The sequence below is a fragment of the Chelonia mydas genome, chromosome 25 (assembly GCF_015237465.2).
Source record: "Chelonia mydas isolate rCheMyd1 chromosome 25, rCheMyd1.pri.v2, whole genome shotgun sequence".
Taxonomy (NCBI): domain Eukaryota; kingdom Metazoa; phylum Chordata; order Testudines; family Cheloniidae; genus Chelonia; species Chelonia mydas.
This window is the reverse complement of record NC_057858.1, coordinates 4123362-4144810: the sequence shown is the minus strand read 5'-3', so window position 1 is coordinate 4144810 and position 21449 is coordinate 4123362. Positions and strand designations below refer to the sequence as shown.

At 44.0% G+C, this 21449-nt stretch overlaps 1 long non-coding RNA gene across 2 annotated transcripts in view; it reads right to left on the bottom strand.

The window, feature by feature from the left end:
- LOC119564454 overlaps positions 1 to 21376 on the bottom strand; it is an 80873-nt gene extending 59497 nt beyond the window's left edge. The window contains exons 1-4 of one of the 2 annotated variants that reach the window (XR_006287494.1): positions 20928 to 21376; positions 11523 to 11706; positions 7655 to 10112; positions 1480 to 2597 (exon numbers count right to left, since the gene is read on the bottom strand). This is a non-coding gene — a long non-coding RNA (uncharacterized LOC119564454). Of the gene's footprint in view, positions 1 to 1479; positions 2598 to 7654; positions 10113 to 11522; positions 11707 to 20927 lie in introns of those variants that run through there. The other variant, XR_006287493.1, reaches the window with a different exon arrangement.
- Positions 21377 to 21449: the final 73 nt, after the last annotated feature.

Here is a 21449-nt window from a genome sequence, read left to right as displayed (position 1 = left end):
ATGCCAACATTTTTATGGCTTCCTTAGCTCTTGTCCCCTAATATCCCTGCTCTACTTGCACTACATTGATGACATCTTCATCATCATGGAAAAGAAGCCCTTGAGGAATTCCACCATGATTGCAACAATTTCCATCCCACCATCAACCTCAGCCTAGACCAGTCCACACAAGCGGTCCATTTCCTGGGCACTACTGTGCTAATAAGCGATAGTCACATAAACACCACCCTATACCGGAAACCTACTGACCGCTATACTTACCTACATGCCTCCAGCTTCCATCCAGGACACACCACACAATCCATTGTCTATAGCCAAGCTCTAAGATACAACCGCATTTGCTCCAATCCCTCAGACAGAGACAAACACCTACAAGATCTCTATCAAGCATTCTTAAAACTACTATACCCACCTGCTGAAGTGAAAAAACAGATTGACAGAGCCAGAAGAGTACCCAGAAGTCACCTACTACAGGACAGGCCCAACAAAGAAAATAACAGAACGCCACTAGCTGTCACCTTCAGCCCCCAACTAAAACCTCTCCACCACACCATCAAAGATTTACAACCTATCCTTAAAAATGATCCTTCACTCTCACGGATCTTGGGAGACAGACCAGTCCTCGCTTAAAGACAGCTCCCCAACCTGAAGCAAATACTCTCCAGCAACCACACACCACACCGCACAACAAAAACACTAACCCAGGAACCTATCCTTGCCACAAAGCCCGATGCCAACTCTGTCCACATATTTATTCAAGTGACACCATCATAGGACCTAATTACATTAGCCACGCCATCAGGGGCTCGTTCACCTGCACATCTACCAATGTGATCTATGCTATCATGTGCCAGCAATGCCCCTCTGTCATGTACATTGGCCAAACCAGACAGTCTCTATGCAAAAGAATAAATGGACACAAATCTGACATCAGCAATCATAACATTCAAAAACTGGTAGGAGAACACTTCAACCTCTCTGGCTACTCAGTAAAAGACTTAAGGGTGGCAATTTTGCAACAGAAAAGCTTCAAAAACAGTCTCCAACGAGAAACTGCTGAGCTTGAATTAATATGCAAACTAAATACCATTAACTTGTGTTTGAATAGCGACTGGGAGTGGCTGGGTCATTACACATATTGAATCTATCTCCCCATGTTAAGTATCCTCACGCCTTCTTGTCAACTGTCTAAATGGGCCATCTTGATTAGCACTAAAGTTTTGTTTTTTTTTCTCTTGCTGATATTAGCTCATCCAGTTTGTATGGCAACTTCCACCTTTTGTGTGTGTGTGTGTGTGTGTGTGTGTGTGTGTGTATATATATATATATATATATATATATATATATATATATAAAAAATCTTACTATATGTTCCATTCTATACATCTGATGAAGTGAGCTGTAGCCCACGAAAGCTTATGCTCTAATAAATGTGTTAGTCTCTAAGGTGCCACAAGTACTCCTGTTTTTGTCAGACAGGATACTGGGTTAGATGGACCATTGGTCTGACCCAGTATGGCTGTTCTTATGTTCTTAAGACATTATACAAGAGAAGCTGGAAATAGATGAGAGCCAGCACAATGCAACCAGACAGCTCTCTGGGCTACCGGTAATCCATGGACTACTCGTTAGGAACCTGGAGCTCCAGAATGCTGCAGTGACAGACACTTACTTTTAGGGAAGCCAGGCCATATTGGCCCCATCTAGCTTCTTCTCTCTCTCCATTCAAATGTGCTCCCCTGCTTTTACAGCCCCCCTATATCCTCATTCAGCTCTTCTCTCTGACCTGTACATAGTACTCTTCTGCCTGCCTGCTCCACTCCCATTCCCTGCTACTCTGCAGGAGGTAGATGGAGTAGCTCATGAAAGAGTAACTGTAACCCTTTAGAGCTTCTGAGTCACTTCCTCTCTGTCTTGCCTTGCTTATCTTGTTCAGTTTAGTCCTGTGATTTTTCCTAAAGCAATGTGTGATATGTGTGGAGGACTCTGTTTAAAAAAAACAAAAATGGCAGGTGCAAGGAATGTTGGTGTACAATGAGGGGAGAAGAATAACCCCTACAGATTTCTTCATCCAGTCATTTATTTAGTTGGGTTTTTATGTATTTTAGTAAATGCTCCCATTCAAAGCTCCAGGTGCTCTTGGCATTCTTGTAAAAATTAAAACCAATGAAAAACACAGACCAGTCAATTACCCCAAATCAAATGCCATCAATTGGCTGAATATTCCTAGCCCCATAATTTTGAGAAGTTTCTGCATGCAGTGGAATTGCCCAACAATGGACTGTTCCATTATGACTAAGGTTGCTAGGATTACATACTTCAGTTCCCTGCTCTCTGAAAAGAATGGAGCACAAAGAGAGCTGGGGAAATGGTGTACTCTTTCATGAATGCCCCTGATGAGAAACCATTCTGATGATCTTAAAATGGTGTGTTGTGTACCGTGCAAGGTACGGAAGCATGAAGCATCCCTAGAACTGACGAGAGGATGCCTTTAGCCACTAAGTTGTCACCTCTCTGGCCACTTGAAGTGTTTCAAAGGGTTGTGCAGGTTGATGGAGGACACGAGTTCCAAAAGGTTGGTTAGTACAATAAGGAACCTGTGAGGAAGAGGAATAAAAGGAAACTGAGGTTGTGGGAGCAGTTTAGAAGATCACAGACAAAGTAGTCGCAGAAGTTGCCATTTTAGTCTAGTATTAGTGGGTACTGATATAGTACTAACTACTGATGGCTGGTAAAATTATGTTTGTAAAGTATGGCCTGAAGTTGTTGATACTTAGCACTTACATAGCAGATGGCAGAGCCACACAATGAAACATTTTGAACTGCAGGCAGCAGGATGGGAAAGGAGAGCCATGCAATGATTTAACAAGTCGTTCTTTCCCTGTCTCCCCCTGTGACAAAGAGAGAGAACCTCTGAGATATCCACTCTGTGAGTGGTTGCAGATGTGTATTCCACTCAGGTGTGCGTGCCCAGCGCACGGAAACCAGAGAACTTTGCCTAGCAGTATCTGTAAATGTGGTGCTTGCACCCTCCAAGCACCTAGCCCCTCCCCTGGCTGCTTAAGAGCAGCACTGCCCCAAACCCCCTCAGTTCCTTCTCACCACCTGCTTCTTGAATTGGAGAACTCAGTGTGGTTTTCACCTCCTGCTTTGTTTCACAGTGCAGTCTGTGGGTTTTTTCCTCTGTCTAGTTGTTATAGTTAGCTTAGAAGTACCTCTATGTTTAGTTTATTAATAATCGGATTTGCCCCATGTGGTACCCTCACTGGGATTTAAACACTGCCCATTGTGTGGGGTAGCTATCCACAGTAGCAAACCCCCGCACTCGGTGTTTGTGCCTTGGGAAAGGGCATATTAAAAAGAGGTGCTCCATCTGCAAGTTGTTCAAGAAGAGAACGCAAGTGGCCAGAGACTTGCACGTGAAGCAGCAACGTCTTCAGGAGCAGGTCATGAGGCCTGCTTCAGCATGTCAAAGAGCATCTGATCCAGCATGGGCTGTTCGGCCAGATTCATGTTCCTTTCCCAGGTGTTTTCCTTAACAAACAGCCTGAATACTCAAGGCTGAAGCCATGTGCCTCAGGAGGTCCTGATACAATTTAAAATTCTCAGGTACAGGAAAGGAAGAATCTGGCACTAGTCATTTGGTGACAAAGGGGAAAGAAGTAAGCAAATGGAATCTCCTACAGCAACTGTAACACCTGTTCGGGTGCAGGCAGTTTAGTAAGAGCAACCCATGTCTGATTGCAGCATCGAAGTTCAGGAGAGGAGGCTGCCAGCAAAATAGGTGACCTCACTCTGGACTGAGCTAAGGATTAGGATCTTGCTTTCTGCAGAACATCATAGGGGTTCTCAGAAGGCTGCTATAGGGAGGGGCACGGTATTGGTGGAAGTAAGTGAAGGACCCCATCACTGCTGTGGGAGTGGTGCTGATCTCAGTGCTGATGGTGATCCCCAGGAGGTCACGACAGCTTTTAAGAGCTATACTGAGAAGGTGAGGGAGAAGAGGAAGATATCCCTTCTGGCCTTAGAATCTATGAATCAATTAAATTGCTGCATATTCTCCGGTCCTCCGCTTCAGGGACAGTGGGTCCAGAATCACTTGACCAATCACTTCAGCAGCAATTTATCCCATAATCATGAGTGGTCTCTGAAGACCAATGTGGTCCATCTTCACAGAATGGGACATCTCAGTTATAGGCCTGTTTGCAGCAAGAGACAACAAAAGGGTTCCATCAGTTTTGCTCTTGTGTGAATCTCAGACTAGGCTCCTTAACTGATGCCTTACAGCTAAACTGGGGATCTGTGCTGATGTATGCCTTTTTCCTGATCCTGCTCATTCCTCAGGTTATTCTCAAACTGAAGCAAGACCATGCCAAACTAATTCTCATTGCTCCAGCCCAGCAAAGACAATTTTCGTTCTCCGACCTCCTTACTCTGAGTACGTCACTAGCTTTCCCTCCACACCACCCCCAATTTCTCATCCTCTTTATCCTGACCTATTGCCTCAACACCACAGTCAAATTTGGCATCCAGCATTGAGCAAGTCTGCACCTCTCGATATGAATGCTGCATGGCTAGATGAGGAGGTGAAATGCTGTTTAGAAGCTGTTAGAGAAGTGCTATTTAATAGTAGAAAACCTTGCACAAGAGCTACCTATTTTGCCAAGTGGAAGCGTTTTCTATTTGGTCACTGACCCAAGGGATCCATCCAATGTTAGCCCGCATTCAGGACACTCTGGAGTATCTTTTACACCTTCAATCCTCTGGCCTGTCTCTCAGCTCCTTGAGGGTCTACTTATTGGCCATCTGAGCATTCCATCCTCTGATCCAAGAGAAGTTAATTTTTTCAAACTCCATAGTAGTGAGGAATCATTCTTTTTCCACTGGTGAAAGAAGTAGTTTCTTTGTGGGACCTTAATACTGTGCTGGCTGTCCTTATGGGTCCTCCATATGAACCCCTGGCAACTTGTTTTGTCTTTCCTGTGACAAAAGACAGCTTTTCTTGTTGCTATCACATATGCAAGACAAGTAAGCGAGCTGTAAAGTTTAATGGCAGAGCCCCATATACTTAGCTTTTTACAGACAGTGGCCCTTCCTCTATTATGATGGCATATGCACTAGCTTAGGCCACACCTCTACAAAGGTTATGCGCGCATTCAACTGGGGCCCAAGTGACACTGATGGCATTTATCAACAATATTTTGATATTGGACATTTGAAGGGCTGCTGTCCAAAATATGCTATTATGGCAGCGTCTACATCAGATGCAAACATTGGGAAGGCCATTATGTAGTCATTCTTTAAGTAGATTCCTAGCCCACTTCATATTGATATGACTTGTAAATCACCTTAGTGGAATATGATGTCTACAAGTACTCGAAGAAAAGATAAAAAGAAAAGGAGTACTTGTGGCACCTTAGAGACTAACCAGTTTATTTGAGCATGAGCTTTCGTGAGCTACAGCTCACTTCATCGGATGCATAGCATATCGTGGAAACTGCAGAAGACATTATATACACACAGAGACCATGAAACAAAACTTCCTCCCACCCCACTCTCCTGCTGGTAACAGCTTATCTAAAGTGATCATCAAGTAGAGCCATTTCCAGCACAAATCCAGGTTTTCTCACCCTTTCCCTCCCCCCCCCCCCCCCACACATACAAACTCACTCTCTTTGAAACCTCTCTTTATAATGCGCATGATAATCAAGGTGGGTCATTTCCAGCACTAATCCAGGTTTTCTCACCCCCCCCCCACACACCCCCCTCCAAAAACCACACACACAAACTCACTGTCCTGCTGGCAATAGCTCATCTTACAATGTGCACAGCAATAATCCAAGTTTAACCAGAACGTCTTGGGGGGGGTTTGTAGGAAAAAAACAAGGGGAGATAGGCTACCTTGCATAATGACTTAGCCACTCCCAGTCTCTATTCAAGCCCAAATTAATAGTATCCAATTTGCAAATTAATTCCAATTCAGCAGTTTCTCGCTGGAGTCTGGATTTGAAGTTTTTTTGCTTTAAGATAGCGACCCTCATGTCTGTGATTGCGTGACCAGAGAGATTGAAGTGTTCTCCGACTGGTTTATGAATGTTATAATTCTTGACATCTGATTTGTGTCCATTTATTCTTTTACGTAGAGACTGTCCAGTTTGACCAATGTACATGGCAGAGGGGCATTGCTGGCACATGATGGCATATATCACATTGGTGGATGTGCAGGTGAACGAGCCTCTGATAGTGTGGCTGATGTTGTTAGGCCCTGTGATGGTGTCCCCTGAATAGATATGTGGGCACAGTTGGCAACGGGCTTTGTTGCAAGGATAGGTTCCTGGGTTAGTGGTTCTGTTGTGTGGTATGTGGTTGTTGGTGAGTATTCGCTTCAGGTTGGGGGGCTGTCTGTAGGCAAGGACTGGCCTTTCTCCCAAGATTTGTGAGAGTGTTGGGTCATCCTTCAGGATAGGTTGTAGATCCTTAATAATGCGTTGGAGGGGTTTTAGTTGGGGGCTGAAGGTGACGGCTAGTGGCGTTCTGTTATTTTCTTTGTTAGGCCTGTCCTGTAGTAGGTGACTTCTGGGAACTCTTCTGGCTCTATCAATCTGTTTCTTCACTTCCGCAGGTGGGTATTGTAGTTGTAAGAATGCTTGATAGAGATCTTGTAGGTGTTTGTCTCTGTCTGAGGGGTTGGAGCAAATGCGGTTGTATCGCAGAGCTTGGCTGTAGACGATGGATCGTGTGGTGTGGTCAGGGTGAAAGCTGGAGGCATGTAGGTAGGAATAGCGGTCAGTAGGTTTCCGGTATAGGGTGGTGTTGATGTGACCATCGTTTATTAGCACTGTAGTGTCCAGGAAGTGGATCTCTTGTGTGGACTGGACCAGGCTGAGGTTGATGGTGGGATGGAAATTGTTGAAAGCATGGTGGAATTCCTCAAGGGCTTCTTTTCCATGGGTCCAGATGATGAAGATGTCATCAATATAGCGCAAGTAAAGTAGGGGCGTTAGGGGACGAGAGCTGAGGAAGCGTTGTTCTAAATCAGCCATAAAAATGTTGGCATACTGTGGGGCCATGCGGGTACCCATAGCAGTGCCGCTGATCTGAAGGTATACATTGTCCCCAAATGTAAAATAGTTATGGGTAAGGACAAAGTCACAAAGTTCAGCCACCAGGTTAGCCGTGACATTATCAGGGATAGTGTTCTTGATGGCTTGTAGTCCATCTTTGTGTGGAATGTTGGTGTAGAGGGCTTCTACATCCATAGTGGCCAGGATGGTGTTATCAGGAAGATCACCAATGGATTGTAGTTTCCTCAGGAAGTCAGTGGTGTCTCGAAGGTAGCTGGGAGTGCTGGTAGCGTAGGGCCTAAGGAGTGAGTCTACATAGCCGGACAATCCTGCTGTCAGGGTGCCAATGCCTGAGATGATGGGGCGCCCAGGATTTCCAGGTTTACGGATCTTGGGTAGTAGATAGAATATCCCAGGTCGGGGTTCCAGGGGTGTGTCTGTGCGGATTTGATCTTGTGCTTTTTCAGGAAGTTTCTTGAGCAAATGCTGTAGATGCTTTTGGTAACTCTCAGTGGGATCAGAGGGTAATGGCTTGTAGAAAGTGGTGTTGGAGAGCTGCCGAGCAGCCTCTTGTTCATATTCCGACCTACCTGTATGTTAATTGTTGTTCTTTGAGTAGCATCACTGTGGGTGCTCTACTTCAGGTGCGCATGCACCTCTTGAGCTCTTGATCAGAGATTTTTCATTAGTAGTGTCCATTTGGCCCGTGCACCAAGACTATACAGGGCTGCATGGGCAAACTGCCCTCAGTTCCTTCTCAACTGTCTCAGCCTGAGGTGGAGCCTTAGCATGTGTGCCTTGAGCATATCTTGGCTATTCTTTTTTTGTTAGTTTAGTATTAGCTTGTAATTAGCGGATAAGTGAGAGGATTTACTTTGTTCTTCTCTCTCTATTTGGGGAGCCTTACCTCCCGCAGGGCATGCCTGGCTCTGCCAAGTTTCAAATGCTGCTTCTCTTGCTGGGAGGCTATCCTAGTATGCACCGGACACTGTGTGTCTGCTGCCTGGGAGAGTCTCACATTTCCCAGTAGCATAACTTCTGCCTGGCCCTCAAATCCAGAGGAAGAAAGAACCAGGAGATCAAGTTGAGGCTGCTGCAGATAGAGCATTCCCTTTGTCCTGCTTCAGAGTCAGGTCAGGAGACACCCTCCCATGCCCGGACATCTTTCTCCAGGGAAATCTAGAGCCCCTTTGATCTTGGCTAAGGTCTCCCCTAGGAAGGGGAAGACTTTAGAGACCTCAACAATGGTGGCTCCCATCATAAGGAACCTACTTCCAAAAGACCTTGGTTCCCTGCTAAATCAATGGTCTCAGAAGCCTCAGCTTCTCAGCTTGGTATTATAGACATGAAAGACTCCTCCGGAACCAGTGTGCTGGAAGAACTCTAAGAACAAACATGGCTCTGACCAAGGTGTCAATGCTGTCTACATGCGACAAGGAAAGTAGGGGTAAGAACTCTTCCAGATTGGTACCACTGAACTCAGCTCTGTCATTGGTACCTCTCCAGTTGGGGCCTCAGTACTGTGCAAACCAAATCTACAGTGCTGTCTGCTTTGATAACCAAGCATGCCACTACGTAAGTACCAGTCCTCCATACGATTCCACAGTAATGTAGGTACTCAAAAGACTTATCAGTGGCAGATGAACCGGAATCTCCACTGCTTGGGGGTATGGAATGCCTCTTGGTATTGTGACATGGGTCCCTGAGGTACCATCACTCTTCAGTACCTCCTGATTCAATGTCATTTTCTGCTGGTGCCCCCCATTAGGGGATACTGAGGAGGAGGGAGACCTTCTTTCAGTCTTGTCCATCTTGTACAGGGTTCCCCTATCCATCCATAGAAGAACCCACTCTTTGACAGCCACAGAGAAGACTCTTGTGGTCGTCACCATGGGTGGGACCAATCCTAGATGCCACACTCTCCCATATTGGCCCCTGCAATGGCTATACTGAGATCCCTGGGCTGTGTACAGACGACAATTTGGCTCAGAAAGATCTATTCACTGATCGGAAACAGCATAGACAAACAAGTCTTGATTCCTCTTCACATAAAGGACTCTATAGACTGGTGAAAAGATCAACTCACCATTGGTGCAGGCATTTCTTCATCCAAATCCAACAATCACTGTGACAACGGATGCATTCCTGTTGGGATGGGGCGCTCACCTCAGTACTTGCTCAGGGCAAATGGTTGCCTCAGGAAACCAATCTCCACATCAACCTCTTGGAACTCAGGGCAGTCAGGAATGCCTGCCTTCATTTTCTCCTCCTCATCGGGGCAAATCAATCAGGATCATGACAGACAATGTAGCCTGCATGTTCTATATCAACAAGCAAGGAGGAGCAAGATCCCCCTCCCTGTGCCAAAGCAATAAAGCTGTGGAGCTGGTGTATAACCCATCACGTCCATATTTGAGCTGCCTACCTCCATATCACCCAGGACACCTCAGACAATGCTCTCAGTAAGCCTACGAATGGGAATTGGCCTCTCAAATCCATGGTATATTCCAAATTTGGGGATTTCCAGAGGTGGATCTCTTTGCTATCTTCAGGAACAAGAACTGTCATCTGCTCTGCTCAAGAGGAGATCTACGCCATCAGTCTCTGGGAGATGCCTTTCTACTATCTCAGATGAAGGATCCATTCTATGCATTCCCCCTAATACTGAGAGTGATGAACACGATAAGATAAGGCCAGGGTAATCCTTTATAGTCCTGACTTGACTGAGACAGGCTTAGTATCCTTGCCTGCTTCATCTGTCCATCTACCTGGCAATCAAACTTCCAATCATTTACTGTCTCTACTCCCAAGATGTAGGTCATTTACACCAATCCAAGCTAGGGGTCCTCTGCCTCAGGGCATGGTTCCTTGATGATTTGTGGGGTTAGAGCCTACCTGTTCTGTGGAAGTACAAGTGTTACTGAACAGTAGAAAGAAGTCAACCCAAATCACTTGCTTGCAGAAGTGGAAGAGATTCAGTTTTTCGTGTCAGCTCTAGCAGCTTGTATCCATCTCCTTATCTCGGCTATCCTAGATTTCCTGTTAGACCTAAAGAAGTCAGGGTTATCAGTTAGCTTGATCAAGGTTCACTTGGCCACAATATATATTTTCATCCTTTAGTAGAAGCGTTTTCTATATTTGCTCACCTTATGTCTTTGAGGTTTATTAAAGGTTTGAGCAAACTCCCAAGTCAGGGACCCCACCCCAACATGGGCTCTACATTTCATGCTTAGATGTCTTACAAGACCTCCATTTGAACCGATGGCAACATGTTCTTTGCTTCACTTATCGATGAAGACAGCCTTTTTAATGGCTATCCCATCGACCTGTAGAGTGGGAGAAATTGGGGCCTCCTAAGAAATAGATGGAACCCCTCCCCCTTTACATTGTTTTTCAAAGACAAGGTTTCTTTAAACTGCACCCTAGATTCTTACCTAAGATATCTGCCTTTCATTTTAAGCATCCCATTCATAAGAATGGCCATACTGGGTCAGAGCAAAGGTCCATCTAGCCCAGTATCCTGCTTCCGACAGTAGCCAATGCCAGGTGCCCCAGGGGGAATGAACAGAACAGGGAATCACCAAGTGATCCATCCCCTATCGCCCATTCCCAGCTTTTGTCCATCCTGGCTAATAGCCATTGGTGGACCTATCCTCCATGAATTTATCTAGTTCTTTTTTGAACCCTGTTATAGTCTTGACCTTCACAACATCCTCTGGCAAAGAGTTCCATAGGTTGGCTGTGTGTTGTGTGAAGAAATACTTCCTTTTGTTTGTTTTAAACCTGCTGCCTATTAATTTCATTTGGTGACCCCTAGTTCTTGTGTTATGAGAAGGAGTAAATAACACTTCCTTATTTACTTTCTCCACACCAGTCATGATTTTAGACTTCCTATCGTATCTCCCCCCGTTCCCCTTAGTCGTCTCTTCCAAGCTGAAAAGTCCCAGGCTTTTTAATCTTTCCTCATAAGGCAGCCGTTCCATACCCCTAATCATTTTTGTTGCCCTTTTCTGAACCTTTTCCAATTCCAATATTTCTCTTTTTGAGATGGTGTGACCACATCTGCACACAGTATTCAAGTTGTGGGCGTACCATGGATTTATATAGAGGCAATATGATATTTTCTGTCTTATCTATCCTTTTCTTAATGATTCCCAGCATTCTGTGAGCTTTTTTGACTCCCGCTGCACATTGAGTGGATGTTTTCAGAGAACTATCCACAGTGACTCCCAAGATCTCTTTCTTGAGTGGTAACAGCCAATTTAGACTCCATCATTTTATATGTATAGTTGGGATTATGTTTTCCAATGTGCATTACTTTGCATTTATGTCACCCAGTTTTGTGAGATCCTTTTGTAGCTCTTCGCAGTCTGCCTGAGACTTAACTATCTTGAGCAATTTTGTATCATCTGCAAATTTTGCCACCACAAACGCACACACTACAGACAACAAACTTACCCCAAGTGTCCTCCTTTACCTGGAGAACTCCCTCATGAAACTCCTGTTAGCTGCTCCTGTTTGCTAGCTCCTCTGGTCGCTTAGGAGTGGGCTTTTTAAAGCCATCCTCCATCCTCTCTGCATTAGCGTCTCAACTCTTGATATTTGGTGCAAAGTAACTGAGATGGGTCGGAGCAGCATTGCCCTAGGAACCAGAGGATGCACACGTCATCCCTGTGGGTACTGATAGGTAAAGTGATCAGTCTTTTGCCACATGCACTCCTGAGTGGAATATGCATCTGCATCCACATAAAGAATAGTTACCATACAGTCTCTTTTTTTTTAGGCTCCAATTTGCATGTGCAAATTAAACATTTGTGTTCATTTGCTTTTGATTAACACCCAGAACCACAGGATTGATCTGGATCACTGTACAAGAAGAACTTTCATCAGCTGCTTAGAGTCCTTCCTTCCTTAGTGTTTGTTTAGGCTGGGAAACTATTCTGCTATAGCTGTCAGTCAGTTTCCCTGTGTAGACAAGCTCTTAATGCACCTGTACACCTCATTTTTGCTTCAGTGCTAATTCTTTATTACACTGTAGTATATTGTTATGCTGGGAGGCTTTAATGGTTGCCTGAAGCGGGTCTTTGAGCTATAAAATCACAGACTTCTTTATAGCCAATGGGTATGCTAAACACCGTTCTTTCAGGGTAAATGGAAGGAGCAATGAAATTCCTCTTTATGTAATGATAGCTAGAAACAATTGGAAATTGCTCCTGAAGGCACTGGGTCACATGACACAGACTGAGCAGGGCTAAGTTGTGTGAGCTAAGTGTTTTTCCTGGACTGTAAGCAAATGCAGGGGCTAGTGGTTGTTTGGCAAACAGTGTGCCTGTGAGAGGCAGAAAGCCAGTAGTCAGTGAGAGGAGCAGTCGTAAATATGGCCCTGTTGGAATGAAGACAGAGCTCCAGAATTGATTGGAGGGGCAGACTAGGAAATAGGGAGTAAAGGAATTGCCAATTGTTTGTTTCTGTTGTGTTCAGGAAGACAGGATTGTGTGTTTGTTCTTTGCAAATAAACAGGATTGTACCAAAGAAAATACCTGACCCATATCACCAATTTCTCCTATTGGAAACTGCTCTGCAAGGTCCTGAATATTGGCTAATCTCTCAGGCCAAAGGGGGCATAACTGGTTTCAGGAGTGGGATAAGAGTGACAAAGGAGAGAAATTATGAGCTGGTTCTCCTGTTGAACCAAGATGGAACAAATCATAGAATATCAGAGTTGGAAGGGACCTCAGGAGATCATCTAGTCCAACCCGCTGCTCAAAGCAGGACCAATCCCCAATTTTTTTTGCTCCAGATCCCTAAATGGCCCCCTCAGGGATTGAACTCACAAGCCTGGGTTTAGCAGGCCAATGCTCAAACCACTAAGCTGTCCCTCCCCCCAAATGGTGGAGATGCTTGCAGAAATCAAAGATGACCAAAAGAACTTCAAATAAGGACTTCACAGAAGGAATGTAAGCAATGTCTGAAGGCTTCCCAGAAAGGGCTTAAACCACCAGTGGTCAGAGATAAAATCTTTGTTGGGGCAGCAGCCAGAAAGTGTTCAGACAGATCTGGAAGTCATACTACAAAATTTCCAGTGCGGACAGGCAAGGTGGACTGATGAGGTGACCAACAAACTGACTATCATGGACCAAAAGATGTTCCACATAATAGGGGAGACCAAGAAATATCTGCTCAACTTGGTGCTTGTTAATAGAGACAGCTGTAACAAGGACTTTAGGGAGCTAAAAAATCACCTGGAGAAGGAGCTCAGAGGGTTGCATACTATATTGGAAATTAGCAGTCTGGATTAGGAATTGGGCCAGACTGAGAATTTGGATAAAACAGGATATTTACAACAGTTTTATACCCTTTTTCTAACCCAGAGAGGTTAGATTGTTCAAGCTCAGGTAATACAAAAGCCATTGGGGGCGGGGACGACAAGGATACAGTATAAGCTCTTGATATCCAGCTAAGATCTAGCTATCAATCTGAGCTGACCCAGGCACAGCTAAGGGCTAGAAAAAGAGGGTAGGAACAGACCCCACCTCAACTGGAATAGGACATGAAGAGTTGTGCCTGGTATATCCAGATACCAATGAGGACTAAGATTTCCAAGCTAAATTAACAAGGGACCAAATTACAGATTTGCAGCTGGTTTTAGACTTTCAGCTCAAGATCACTGAAAGGAGGCCAAGAATGCTTTGTGTGGCTGAGGAATTTGCCTGGTATAGAAGAGAACTTCAGTCTTTCCTTGCAGGAGCCCACCAGAAAAGGAAGCAACTGCTAATGAGGAAGATGGAAACTGATCCCCATGAGCCCTGTAAATACAGGTCTGGGTCTAATATGCCTGACAGAAAAGGGGATTCTAATCTGGTTTGTGACAGTTTTGAACGGTTGGGAAAAAAATTAAATTTTGGTTTGTAAAGCAAGGTAGATTGGCAATAATGCAAAAATTTGAGAAGTGGTTCAGTTAATTGCTGGTACTGTGAAAAAATTGGCCATACAAGGATTATTATAAATTTAAGGCAAGCCAGAACAGAGCATAACAAGTATCTATTGAAAGTCTCTCATCCACTTTGGGAAACAGGAGGGACACCAACTTGGCGCAGGAGGGTAAACTTGGAAGTACAAGGATCCCCACAGATTTTGTTAGGATCAGGACAATTAAAAAACAATGGCAGTTTGGCTGTTGAATGCATTATAGGATCTGTGATGTGCACAGGAACAGATGACACTGGCACAAACACAAGTTATTAGACCAGACATGCTGCTAATGCTAGGGTAATAGGGGATCCAAAATTGAACCACCTAACTGATGTCAAATAGAGGCAGTTACTGGAGAAAGTGCAGCTATCCAAATATGGGGAAAATTGGGCATGAAAACTGGACCTCTGAAATTTGAGCAGGTCTGGATTGCAGAGATAGCAGATGCTAATCATTGGTGTGGGTTTCATTATGGCGAATAACTGCATAATAAATGTCAGGAAAGGTGTCTTAAGAAATTTCCACACATTGGATTTTAAGATGTGGCCTAGGTGGAACAAATGATTTGTAGATAATTGATTTGCAGTGAACAAGAGGGGCAATAGCCATAGTAACAGCTACATGCTGTGGTAGTTTTCCAGCAAGGAAAAGATGGGAGTTGTTGAGACCTGCTTTGAGACCCATGGTCTTAAGAGGAATTTTAACTGCAAAGGTTTTTGTAGATCTGAGGGAGGAACAGGTTCCTGTTAATTTGCTGACTGTTTCTCATAAACAGTAAATACACAAAAAGGGAACCAAGGCTCCAAAATGTGAACCAGTAGAACTAGTAAATTCCTGGTATAGAAAAAAACTATAGGGGAGAAAGCGGTGAAGCCCCAGAGTTTCTATTGGAGTTCTGGGTAACCCACTTTGGCACACAATCAACGAAGAAGGAATTTCCACTGACAGAAATGAAATTGAGGTTGTGTAAAACAGGCCAGTTCCTGAGACACCCACAAATAAGCATGGTTTTGTAGGGCTCTGCTTCTATTATAGAAGGTTTATTTGTGGGTTTGTCAATATTGTAAAACCATTGCATAGGTTGGGTGAGGAAGGGAAACCATCTGTGGTCAACAGCAGAGTGACTTTGCATTTTCAGAGTTGAAAGAGGGCTCTTGTGTCTGCTCCTGTTTTAGCCTATCTGTGTTTCAGATTGTTTCGAATCTTTCATATTGGACACAGGTGCTAGTGCCTACAGACTGGGAGCGGTGTTAATATAAGGACCATCTCAGTAGTATCAGAGGGGCAGAATCTTAGCTTGGCTCTTCCCAGAAACTGAGGGTGTAGCCGTGGAAGCTGAGGCTGAAAGAGCTTTGACAGTAATGAATTCCCCTTTAGAACAGAATGAGAGAAGTCTCCCCCAATTAGCAGATGCCATAGAAACGATGGATACTTTGGGGAGTCCATTGAATATGGCCTCTCCTGGTTGGCTGAAAGAAGACTGGGAAGTGAGTGGAAATGTCCATGGAAATTTGGATTGGAGAACAATTGATTTGGGTTGTGAAGTGTCCTGACAGAAAGACGCCATGTAAATATGTAAGTACTTAAGCTTGCATTACTTTTTGTTAAATTATTTTCCTTTGTCCGGGACAAGTCAGCCATGGTGGGGTCATTTTAAATTCCATTGGGATGATGAGTAGTGCTGAGATGGAGATATTGTTATGCTCGAAGGTGGTAATGACTGCCATCAAATAGGTCTTTGATCTGTAGACCATGATAGATCTGGTTAAAGCCAATGGTGTGCTTTCAGGCTAAATGGAAGAACCAGAAAAATGCCCATTTATGTAGTAAAATCTGGAAACGATAGGAAGCTATTGCTCTAGGCTGTGCAGTCTGAGGGGTATCCTTGGGACTGATGACAAAGGCAGGAGCTAGGGCTTTGTTTGGCAAACTGTATGTGTGAGAGAGAGTCAGAAAACCAGCAGATAGTGAGAGAAGCAATTGTGAACGTGGCCCTGTGGAAGCAGAGACACACCTCCTTGAGTAAAGAACTGACTGGAGAGGCAGACTTGGAAATAGTGAGTAGGGAGACTTGCTGCTGTTTGTTTCTGCTGTGGTCAGGGAAAAAAGACTTCATGTGCGTTCCTTTTAAATAGGATTACACCAAAGAAATACCTGAATTGTATCATCAGTTTATACTAACAGAAACAATACTACAGTGCCCCAAATATGAGCTAACCACTTGGTCCGAAAAGGAGAATACAAACAAACCATTAAACAGCTTCTGAGTGTTGTTTGTTACCCCTGCCTGCCAGGTTCTAACATTCTAACTTCGTTTCCGTATTTCTGCATTAGGTTAATTTGCTATTTTGCTTCAGTCTTCACTAAAAAGGTAAATTGAGATGTTTAAACACACTATTAGCAAGGGGGAAGAAACACAAGCCAAAACAGGGAAAGACCAGTTTAAAAAATATTTAGATAAGTTAGATATATTCAGGTTGGCATCACCTGATGAAATTAACCCTAGTGTGCTTAAGGCAGTAGCTGAAGCAATTTCAGAACCATTAGCCATTATCTTTGAGGAACTCATAGAGGATAGCTGAAGTCCCAGAGGTAATAAGTTTGCCCTTCTCTAGTCCTATCTTGTAAAATGGGGACAAAGACAACCTGGGGAATTATAGACCAGTCAGCCTAACTTCGATACCAGGAAAGATACTGGAATAAATTATTATCCTCTATGTGCTTACAAACTGATTCTTTAATAGAATTATAAAGAATAGTCAGCATGGATTTGTGAACAAATTGTTCCAAATAACCTTATTTCCTTCTCCAAGAGGGTGACTGGCGTAGTGAATAGGGGCCAAGAAGGCTTTTGTCACACTCCCACATGACATTATCATAAGCAAACTAGGGAAAGGTGGCCTAGACGAAATTATTTATAAGGTGGGTGCACAAAAGGTTGAAAAAACGTACTTAGAGTAGTGATCACTGTCAAACTTAGGAGGATGTATCTAGTGGTGTTCCACAGGGGTCTGTCCTGGGTCTGGTACTGTTCAGTATTTTCATTAACAACTTGGATACTGGAGTGGAGCGTATGCTTATAACATTTGCGAATGACACCACGATTAGAATTCCAAACAACACTGACAAATTGGAGAATAGGTCTGAAATCAACAAGATGAAATTTAGTAAAGACAAGTACTAAGCTTTTCACTTAGGAAGAAAAAAAATCAAATGCACAACTACAAAATGGGGAATAACTGGCTAGGCAGTAATACTGCTCAGAAGGATCTGGGGGTTATAATGGATCACAAATTGAATGTGAGTTAACAATGTGATGCAGTTGCGAAAAACGCTAATATTCTGGGGTGTATTAACAGGAGTATTGTTGATGTCACAATATATGTTAGTGTTAGAAGACTTGGAGGGAGGGAACCTGATAAGTCTTCAAATATCTTAAGGGAGGTTATAAAGAGAATGGTAATCAATTGTTCTCTTTGTCCACTGAAGGTAGGGCAAGTGGTAGTCTTCAGCAAGGGAGATTTAGGTTAGATATGAGGGAAAAACTTTCTAACTATAGGGATAGTTAATCACTGGAATAGACTTCCAAGGGAGGTTGTGGAATCCCCATCATTGGAGGCTGAACAAACACCTGGCACTGATGGTCTAGGTTTACTTGGTCCTGCCGCAGTCTTGAGGTCCCTTCCAGCCCTACATTTCTGTGAGTATGATTAAACACAGTCCACTCTGTTCTGTGTGAAACGTCTCAGGGATAAGAAATATTGACTCAGGGCAATAGCAGCAAAACATGTTACCCTTTGGTGTAATATTTCATTGCCATTCCCCTTCAGGTCAGTTAATACTTGTACAACATACACTCAATAACAGTTTTACACCCAGATCCTGCAGACTTGCTCGCATGCTTAGCTTTACACACTAAAAGTAGTCCCATTGAAGTCAATGACACCAGTACTCACATGCATAAAGTTACACGTATACGCAAATGTTTGCAGGATCAGGGCCTTATTTAAGTATCCTTCATAAGAACTGTAACCCAAACAAACTTTACAGAGATAAATACCACTGAGAGGATCAAACATCTTTTTCTCTACCATCTCCCTTTTTGAAGGACGATGATCAGTATTTATAAAATTAAGAGATCTAAACAAGAACAGGAAAATACAGTTCTTAACAGGCAATCTGTACGAGAGAGACTTGCTTCGTTGACTGCTACGAAAAATATCACGCCATCAATAATCATGATAATGGAAAATGTATTAAAATCCTCCAAAATCTGACAAGTAACTAATGGGATTGGGGTGGGGATTAGAAATTCTGAATGCAACTGCATGTATCAACAAAGGTATCAGTTATGCAATTAAAGTTCAGTGCACTTAAGTTCACTGAAGCATGATTTTGCTATTTTAGTATGCAAAATTTCATTCATTTAAAAATCAAGACCAGAGAGAAAAGCATTAATTAACACACAATACTGTGACTGGCTATATACGCTCAAGTATAGCAGGATCAGCTTAATATTTGCTTAATACCACCTGTGGGGGAAATCTATCCTGTCACTACAGGAGGAGCGGACTACATTTTCATCTATTATCTAACAGCATCATAGGCGTCTGTGGCACTTTGCACACAAATAAAAGATGCTGTCCTTCCCTAGAGGAGTTTACAATCTAGGTTAAACAACCTGACACAACACAGGGAGGGGAAAAAGCAGGAAACAGAAGAAGCTCACAAAGTCTGTTATGAGGTTTCTTGTTTTTGTGTTTTCCATGTTTTGTTGGGTTTTTAAAATTTTCATTTTATTAAATTGGTAAATTGATCTAGTGGATCTGTTCCATCCTTGATATAATAATCCTCCAGTGCACGCTGAATCATGTATTTTATTAATATACTTTTTTTTGTCTTTATTGCTTGTGTTCACAAGAAATGCTCAGACTATTACACAGTGTGATATTTGATTATTCTGAGGTTATGGAAGGTTTTTTGAAAAATAAATAAAAAAGGTGCGGGGTAATATATGGTCTTTCCTACTTAATGCTGGAGGTTTCTAATGCATTGTTTCTAGGATCCCACCAGGTATATTACTTGGCGGTTGTAGATTATAGAGGTCTATATTTATACTCTGCTGTATTAGCTTGGGAGCTACTCTTTAGGAAAGAAGAGAGCAGAAGGAATACGTAAACTTAAATTATAGGGGATTTGGAAACAACCTTCATATTAAGATTGCCTGACATTTTCCTTACATTATAAAAACTACTGCTGGGCTGGTGGTCTGGAGAGCTACATCACATGAAAATCATAGAAATATAGGGCTGGAAGGAACCTTGAGAGGTCATCTAGTCCAGCCCCCTGCGCTGAGTGAGATAGAACCAAGTAAACCTAGACCATCCCTGACAGGTGTTTGTCTAACCTGTTCTCAATAATTTCCAACAGACATTCCACAACCTCCCTTGGAAGCATATTCCAGTACTTAACTATCCTTATAATTTGGAAGTTTTTCCTAATATCTAACCTTAATCTCCCTTGCTGCCGATTAAGCCTATTACTTCTTGTCCTACCTTCAGGGGACATGGAGAACAATTGATTGCTGTCTTCTTTATAACAGCCCTTAAGCTATTTGAAGACTGTAGTCAGGTTCCCCCACAGTCTTCTTTTCTCAAGACTAAACACACCAAGTTTATTTTAACCTTTTCCTCTGAAGTCGGGTTTTCTAAACCTTTTATCATGTTTGTTGCTGTCCTCTAGATTCTTGCGGAGCACTCTTGTGAGGCCTCAGCAGTGTCAAGGACAGTTACCTCCTGTGTCTTACATCTGTTAATACACCTCAGAATGTTAACCTTTTTCGCAACTGCATTATACTGTAGACTCTCATTCGATTTATGATCCATTGTAACCCCCAGATCCAGTTTTCCGCCATTTTATACTTGTCTGATTTTTTTTTCTTCCTAAGTGTAGTACTTTGCACTTGTCTTAACTGAATTTCATCTTGTTAATTTCAAACCATTTCTGTAATTTGTCAAGGTTTTTTTGAACTCTAATCCTGCCCTTTAACGGGCTAGCAACCTCTCCCAGCTTGGTGTCATTCATAAATGTTGTAAGCATGCTCTCCATTCCATTAGATAAGCTGTTAATGAAAATATTGAACAGTGGTAGACCCCTATGGAACCCCACTATAGATCCTGCCTCCCAGTTTGACTGAGCCATTGATCCACTACTCTTTAAGGATGGTCTTTCAACTTTTTAGGCACCCACCTTATAGTATTGTCATCTGGACCACATTGCCTTAGTTTGCTTATGAGAGTATCATCTGGAACTGTAACAAAAGCTTTACTAAAATAAAGATATATCATGATGCCAGCTTCCATCTATCCACTAGGACGGTCACCCTGCCGAAGAAGGAAATAAGGTTGTTTGTCATGATTTGCCCTTGACAAATCCATGTTCACTATTCCTTATAACCCTATTAGCGTATAAGGGCTTTCAGACTGCTTGTTTATAATTTGTTCCAGTATCTTTCCTGATATCAAAGTTAGGCTGATTGGTCTATAATTCCTCTGGGCCTCTGTCTCCGTTTTTAAAGATAGGTATTATGTGTGCCCTTCACTGGTTTTCTGGGATCTTGCCTATCCTCCATGAATTCTTACCGATGATGGATCCGATGAAGTGAGCTGTAGCTCACGAAAGCTTATGCTCAAATAAACTTGTGAGTCTCTAAGGTGCCATAAGTCCTCCTGTTCTTTTTGCGGATACAAACTAATTCGGCGGCTACTCTGAAACCTACCGATAACGGCTAACGGTTCCAAAATCGCTGCAGCTCGTTCCTAGTACTCTACAGTCACCTTCATGGGGCACTGCCAACTTGGCTGTAGCTAACGTATCGACGCAGTCGCTCACCTGTTCGTTCGCTAGGGTGGTTTGTGTTCCCTCCCCTTTGTTCCTATTCTACTGAGGACGCGGTCCCAGTTTCCTTCCCCCTGCGTGGGGTCCAGTGAGCTCTCCCTGGCCCTCCAGGAGAGAAGCCCCGGGAGTTTCCTTTGTCTCCCTGTTGCTGCCCGCGCAGGCAGGAAGCCCCCGCTGCCGGCCTTTTCTGCCCTTGCTGGGGGACTCGTTACGCGATTCCCTGGCCTAACGGCAGCCTGGGGCGCCTGAAACCCCGGGCCGGGGGTGGGGGGCTGCCGGGAGGAACGGGGGGTCTGTCCGCGGCGCGGGGCCGGTCTAGCCGGGGCCGCTCCTCGGGAAGCCGCGCGGTGTCCTCGTCAGAGCGTCCCTGGCTCCGGGGCGACGAGCCCCGCCCGGCCCACAGGACCCCGCCGCCCGCCCGGCTTCCTGCGCGGCCCCGGCCCGGCCCGGCCCCGGGGGCGGCGCTGGTTGGCCGGCGGGCGGGGCGCTCCCTCCCCCGGCCACATGGGCCGGGAG